The sequence below is a fragment of the Monodelphis domestica genome, chromosome 3 (genome assembly GCF_027887165.1).
Source record: "Monodelphis domestica isolate mMonDom1 chromosome 3, mMonDom1.pri, whole genome shotgun sequence".
Classification (NCBI taxonomy): Eukaryota; Metazoa; Chordata; class Mammalia; order Didelphimorphia; family Didelphidae; genus Monodelphis; species Monodelphis domestica.
In genome coordinates this window covers 192,646,932-192,654,627 of record NC_077229.1, presented here as the reverse complement: position 1 = coordinate 192,654,627, position 7,696 = coordinate 192,646,932, and the positions used below count along the sequence as shown (strand labels likewise).

General features: G+C 38.0%; 1 long non-coding RNA gene across 1 annotated transcript; it reads left to right on the top strand.

The window, feature by feature from the left end:
• The first annotated feature begins 826 nt into the window (after positions 1-826).
• On the top strand, positions 827-6,966 carry LOC103101640 (uncharacterized). Its single transcript, XR_465161.2, has 2 exons — positions 827-2,407; positions 5,686-6,966. It is a non-coding gene; the product is annotated as an uncharacterized LOC103101640 (long non-coding RNA).
• Positions 6,967-7,696: the final 730 nt, after the last annotated feature.

Sequence of the window (7,696 nt, the reverse complement as noted above, 5' to 3'; positions counted from 1 at the left end):
TGATAGTATATACCAGTGTTGGCGAACCTTTTACAGATCACATGCCCAAGCTATAGCTTCGAGCTCCCATCCCCCACATTTCCCCAGAAAGCAGAGGGAGGAAGTGCTCACACTGGGGTGCTGGGCAAGGGGTGGGACTTGCAAAAATGACCTTCGGCACTGTGAAGAGGGGGAAGGGAGCAGCCCCCTCCAAACCATCAGGGCATGCATGCCACGTATTTGACATGGGCTATTAGTCTATTATATGTATACTATGATATTTGCACATATATATGTATATACACACACATACACACAGATAAATACATATATAATGGAGTATACTTTATATAGATTATTATATTTGCTAGAGATCATACTATATTATGTATATTATAGATCAGTGATGGCAAACCTTTTAAAGACTGAGTGCCCAAACTGCAACCCTCACACCACATTTGAGCCACCCCCTTACCCCAGACAGGGGAGGGAGGAAGTGTTCCCATTGGGCTGCTGGGCAGAGGGGTGGGTGATGGGAGAAATTTCTTCAGGCACCTGTGGAGAAGGGGAGGGGAGCAGCCCCCTCTGGCACACATGCCATAGGTTTGCCAACATGGCTATAGCTTATACTATATTATGTATGCTATAAATTATACTATATTACATATATAATAGATTATACTATATTCTTTTTTTTTAAACCCTTACCTTCCATCTTATAATCAATATTGTGTATTGGTTCTAAGACAGAAGAGTGGTAAGGGCTAGGCAATGGGGGTCAAGTGACTTGCCCAGGGTCACACAGCTGGGAAGTGTCTGAGGTCAGATTTGAACCCAGGACCTCCCATCTCTAGGGCTAGCTCTCAATCCACTGAGCCACCCAGCTGCCCCCTAGATTATACTATATTCTGTTCAATGTAGCATACATTATACTACATATATTATAGTATAGTATGTAGTATATATTATGTACTATGCTGCATGTTTTGTAACAATGTTATATAATTTATCATAGTATTATATACTCATTTAATTCATATATTGACAGTAACATCATACTATATGTTATATATACTATGTATAACTAGGGGCAGTTAGGTGGCACCGTGGATATAGTACCAGACCTAAAGCCAAGAAGATTCATCTTCCTGAGTTCAAACGTGGACTTAGATACTTACTAGCTGTGTGACCTTGGGCAAGCCCCATAACCTGATTTGCCTGAGTTTCCTCATCTATAAAAATAAACTGGAGAAGGAATAGCAAACCACTTCAGTATCTTTCCTAAGAAAACTCCAAGTGGAGTCAGGAAGTCAGACATAACTGACAAAACTGAATAATAACACATAAAACTATTAAAGTGAATATGAATAACAAATACCAAGCGACCAACAAGTGAACCTTCAACAAAAACTCCAACTAGAAATCATTTACATCTTAATCAAATAGGGAAAATATTCATACCCTAAATTTTGCAATGTAAAATTAAACTAAGGGCAGTATAGTTTTCTTGATAACATTGCTAACATTTCTGTTGATAAATTTTGGTTTGACATATACAAAATTCCACCATTTTCATAATTAAATCCTCTACAGTGTCTCATCCTCATAAAACAAACAAAACGTCACAAAAGAATGAATGTGACATGCAATTCTATGCTTTGGTGGTTTGTCGTTTATTAAGAGAAAAGCCGATGTGTTCTTTTAAAGTTAATATCAAAGTTGTCAATGTCTTTGATCTAAGTCTTCTTACCATTTAAAGTTGTCTTCATTTCTGTAATGTCCTTTTCTACCACATTGAGAAGACATTCTGTTGGGCAAAGGGGGTCATATCTTTAAAAAAAAAACAAAAACCTTATCTTCTGTCTTAGAATCAATACTGTGTTCTAAGGCAGGATATCAGAAAGGGCTAGGCAATGGGGAGGGGGGGTTAAGTGACTTGTTCAGTTAGAAAGTTTCTGAGTCCAGCTTTGAACCCATGACCTCCAGTCTCTAGGCTATGTGCTAAGCTACCTAGCTGCTCCCAAGAGGTTATGTCTTAAAGGGACAACATCAATTTTCTCCTATCTCTGGAAGATACTGGGATGCTAATTTTTACTAGGACTTAGTGTTGGGGGGTAGACAGGCAGTGTTTGATTCAAGGAAAGAACTGGAGACACTTGAAGAAACGTTTGCTGCTATGCAGCCTCTGCTATAATCACAATGAAGGTGCCTAAACCAGAAGGAAGTTCAACTGGCACATATGAAAGACAAACTGTAGCCAGATTGCCAAGAAGGAAGGTGTCATTGCATTATGTCTCTCCCTTTTTACATTCTCTCTTTCTCCCCTCTACAGGAGAATAAATTTCTATTCCAATGTTCTTTCTCTCTTGAGAATTCTCGAGAATTGTCATTCTCGGTCACCGAGAGACTACCACTAATACTGGCTAAGGTAAAGTATTCTTGACCACTGTTTTGACCTGGGTATTTTGTTATATATGAATGTTGTTCAGTTGAATCTGTCTTTTCATGATCCCATGGACTTGTCCTTATTAGGGTTTTCTTTTTGTGTGTGTGGACTAACCCCGAGGACCTAACCATGCTATATAACATTTGTTTTAACTTTTTTCCATTTTTAAAATTTATTTCATTAAATACTCCCCAGTTACATGTAAAATAATTCTTAACATTGATTTTTTAAAAATTTGAGATCCAAATTCTACCCTTCCCACTGTATTTTGAGAAGACAAGTAACTTTATATCATTTTTACATTAGAAGTCATGCAAAACATATTTCCATATTAGCCATAACAATTGATTTTTAAGGCAAATGCTTTCCAAATTCTAAACTACTGAGTTTACACAAGCCCATTTCTGGAAAACAACCCATCTGTAAGTTGTATACTGTCTATATTTTCTTTATAGATATAGGATATCTCAGAACTCTAAGGTCCACCAAGCAAGTGAAGACATTTTCTAGTAAACTAAATATCCCCATGGTCTAAAAGAATTAATATGCTTCTAAAAAGGAGTAATTTACAGCATTTTTCTAATAGCATTCATTGATTAAATAAAATTAAAAATAAAAAAAATTTTCCACTTTTTTTTAAAAGCTTTAAAATGTTCCCAATTATTAGTTCAGTAGTCCATGAATATAACTGGCAAGGAAGTAAATGCACATATATGGGAATGCATGCTCAAAACTTTTTTTGGATAAAGATATTTTATTTTATCAAATTACATGTAATACCAATTTTCCTTGTTAAATTTTCTGAATTTATATGAACTGAATTGTCTCCCTCTCTTCCTTGCCTCCCCCTTCCCATCAAAACTTATTTTACTGATGAAAATGTACTGTGAAAAAAAGTGATGGGCAGTTAGAGGGCACAGTGAGTGGATAGATTGGGGAGGGGCCTAAAATCAGGAAGACCTGAGTTCAAATCCAGCTTTATACTTCCTAGATGTGTGACCCTGAGCCAAGTCACTTAACTCTGTTTGCCTCAGCTTCCTCAACTGTCAAATGAGCTAGAGAAGGAAATGGCAAACTACTCTAATATCTGTGCCCAAGAAAACCCCAAATGGGGTCATGGAAAGTCAGACACACCTGAAATGACTGAACAACAATAGCTAAGATCAATGTAGTAAGTGGTATTTGGGTTGAGATTTGAAGGGAGCTTTGGATTCTAAAAAGCAGAGGAAAAAGTGTATTCAGGCAAGGGAGCAGTCTAAAGAAAGCACTGGGAAAGAAGCAAGCAGGTTGTGTATAAGGAGCACAAGGCAGTCTAGTTTGCCTGAAATGTAGAAGATATCAAGGAGAATGAGATACTATTGCACCTAAGGACCAGCATTGTCCTAGCTCACAAGATGGGTTCCCCAGCAATGGTACAGGATATACTGTCTGCATCCCCTAAAGTCATATATTTATCTTTGATGATCAGCCCAACAACATAATTAATTCAAAGCTAAAGCATTTAATGAAATGGCATAATAAGAAAAGTAGCAACAAACACACTTCAGCCATAAATGAGAGGTACTCTCTCCCATGAATACACTCAGCAAGCAGTGAAAAGAGTGGGTAAATAGAGGGAATCCGGGTAATCAGGGAAGGCATAAAGGGCACACGCAGAGAGAGCATGTGTTTTCAGGGTATAGCACACATCTCCAATGTCTTAGAGTCACAAATGTTTTGAAATTGTCAACCAAGCCTACTTCTCCAGGTCATGTTGGATAATATTCTGCCACTCTACCAGATGCTGATCAGCTGGGCACATGGTTTCTTCCAGATGTGGAACCTGTAGCTTTTAGTTCAGCTGAAATCCTTGTCTTTTTCTAAACAGGAAAAAGGAGTGCTTTTGTGCTTTATCAGCGTTCAACAGGCTTTCCACAGTTCTTTAAGAAATCTCCTCCATCTTATTCCCTTAGAGTCTCAACTAGGGAGGTATCTTTGTTCCCCAGAAGGAGATTCTTAGCCCAGGTGCCAAGTTTTTAGATGTAGTCTTTTGGGGGATGTTTTCCTTTTGGATGTTTTCTCTGTGGTCTGGGGGATTTGTCCTCTCTGTCAAAGGCTCATTCTAGCTTATGATAAGTATTCCGTAAGCCTCTCCATTTTTTATCTCAGAAGTCTAGTCTATAAGCCTGTAAGTCTACAAGTAATAGTACTTTATTCAACTACCAAACAATTCTGTGGTATGGGATTCCCCAGTTTTCAAGTCGAACAGAAGAAAAGATGAAGGGGTAAGCTAAGCCAAAGGGACAAGATCACAGTCTTGGCTGTCTTCCTGTCTTACTTTATTTCTAGAATTTTCATGTGCAGATTAAAGCTAGCTCAAAATTCAAAGGAGCTTTGGGGTACTTCTCTCAAGTTCAAGATATCTAGAAAGAGGAAAAGAGAATAAGAGGGGAAACATTTATATAGCGCCAACTATGTGCCAGGCACAATTTATATCATTGTATCATCAGATAGAATATCAACCCTGTAAAAGGGTGCTGTCATTATAATAATACCTATTTTACAATTGAGGAAACTTAAGTTGTGGCTTGTCCTGACTTATATGACTCATAAGTAAGTTTCTGAGACCAAATATGAACTCAAGTTTTTCTTTATTCTAAACCCGGCACTCTTTCTATGGCACCACCAACTCCTTCTAGGTAAGCTGTTAGCTAAGGCTTTGCATACCAAATAGGATTTTGTATTTTATTCTGGACACAAGAAGGACCCACTGAAACTTTTTGAAAAGGGAAATGAAATGGTCAGACCTGTGATTTAGGATTATCACATGCGCAAATGTAAAGGATGAAATGTAAAAGAAAAGAGATGAGACAGGGAGAGACCATTTAAGATGTGACTATAATAGTCCGAATGATGAGAAAAGACTCTGATCTAGGGTGGTGATTATGAATGGAAAGAAGGGAATGGTCATTGAGAGGTTGAGCAGAGTTCATGAGAAGTAAGAGGGCAGGGGGCAGCTGGGTAGCTCAGTGGATTGAGAGCTAGCCCTAGAGATGGGAGGTCCTAGGTTCAAATCTGGCCTCAGACACTCCCCAGCTGTGTGACCCTGGGCAAGTCACTTGACTCCCATTGCCTAGCCCTTACCACACTTCTGCCTTGGAGCCAATACACAGTATTGACTCCAAGACAGAAGGTAAGGGTTAAAAAAAAAAAGAAGTGAGAGGACACCACCTTTGCTAGTCTCCTTTTGGGGGCTACAGTCTGTTTTACTTCCCTTTCAGCACTATCCATTTGAGCATCTCTTGCAAGAACAGCATTGAATGAGCTTCCAGCTTCAAGAGATAAGATGGAATAAACCAACTGTTCACTTCAGGTTGCTGAAGGAAAAGATTCTGGGAAGAAATAAGAAGAGCCAGCAGGCCCTATCAAGTCATTATTCTCAGCTTGCTGCACTAGAGATTTGGGGACATTTCCCCTTAGAGAAACTAAGAGTTGGAGTCAAGATGGTAGAGATAACTGAGCATTTCTGCTGGGCTCTCCCAGTCCAAACTTCCAAACACCTTTTTAAAGTATGCCTCAAAAAAATTCTGAGTGGGAGAAAACAATGAAAAAGTCACAGAATCTCATTATTCCATCCAGGACAACATAGGAAGACTGGAAGAGAGGTCTGCCAGTGGACACTGGGATAGGGGCTGGCTGGGATCATGTATGGAGAAGGCAGCACTGGTTGTGGTAGCAGCAGTGCTGGCAGTGATAGCTCCAAGAGTGTTGAACACCTAAGGGTGGTAAGGAGAGTGAACACCTGGGCAGGAATTTATTATAGACAACGCCTATTATAATACTGGGCATAGGACCAAGAACTATTTGGCAGTTTCTTTACCTATTACCCAGTTCTTGGTTGCAAGTCCAAGGTGAAAAGGAGAACTTATGGTCTGTAGTCATGAGGGAGTAGAGGCCCAGAGTGTAGACAAGGAAGATAGTGATCAGAACTCTCTTTAGACCTCCCCATCTAGGAAGCACTGAAAATCTGTGACTTAGAAGCTTTGACTAGCTATCCCCTTCTATTCCCCCTATGCCCTCCAGAGGTCAGTAGAGTCCAACTCTGACATGAAGTTCAAAATCAAAAAAGTCTAGAAAAATTTAAAAAGGGGGAAAATCTGATGATAAAAACCTTCTGTGGAAATAGGGAAACTCAAGTCAAACTCAAAAGAAGAAAATATCTATTAGCAAAGTCTCAAAGGAAAAAAATGTGGAATGGACACAAGCCCAACAAGGATACTTAGAGGAGCTAAAGAGGTTTTTTAAAAAAGAACTAAGAATAATTTTTAAAATCAAATAAGGGCAGTGGAGGAAAATTTGAGAAAAATGAAAACACAAGAAAATTATGAAAAAAGAATGAATAATTTGGTAAAAGATGTATAAAACCTTATGAAAGAAAAGAATATTCAAAATTACAATTGGTCGAATGGAAGCTAATGACTCCATGAAATATCAAGAAAAAATAAAATAACACCAAAATAGAAAAATGGAAGAAAATGTTATATATGTCATTAGAAAAAATAGATTGAAGATATTAAGAATTTTGAACTATCTGAAACCTGTGATAAAAAAATGTAGTCATCACATTTCAAGAAATTATAGAGGAAAACTGCCCAGATATTATAGAACCAGAGGGTAAAGTAGAAAAGTAAAGAATTTACCAATCACCCCTTGAGATGCCAAAATGAAAACTCCCAGAAATATTAAAACCAAATTCTAGAACTCCCAAATCAAGAGAAAATACTTCAAGCAGCCATAAAGAAATAATTCAAATACCAAGGAGTCAAAATGAAGATCACATAAGATTTAGCATCTACCACTATAAAGAAGTGGAAGGTTTGGAAAATTATATCCAGGAAGATAATGGAGCTAGGAATACAACCAAAAATAACCTATCCATCAAAACTGAATACAATCCTTCAAGGGAAAAAAACAGATATTTAATGAAATAGAGGACTCAAGCATTCCTGATAAAATGATCAGAGCTGAATAGAAAATTTGATATTCAAATACAAAACTCAAGAGAACCATCAAAGCTCAGTTACCTCTCTTGCTCAGTGCTTGGGACTGTCATAATTTCTGCAGATAAGAAGGAAGATGATCTGATCAGCTTATTTAGAAACCAGAGTTGTGCTGAAGTAAGCTCAAGTCAGCTTATGAGTGAGGATAGATTGTTAAATTTTATGTGTAAGCATTTAGACCTTGGAATAGCAGATTGGCAAATTCTATGAACCAGAACTTGCTCTATTGTTT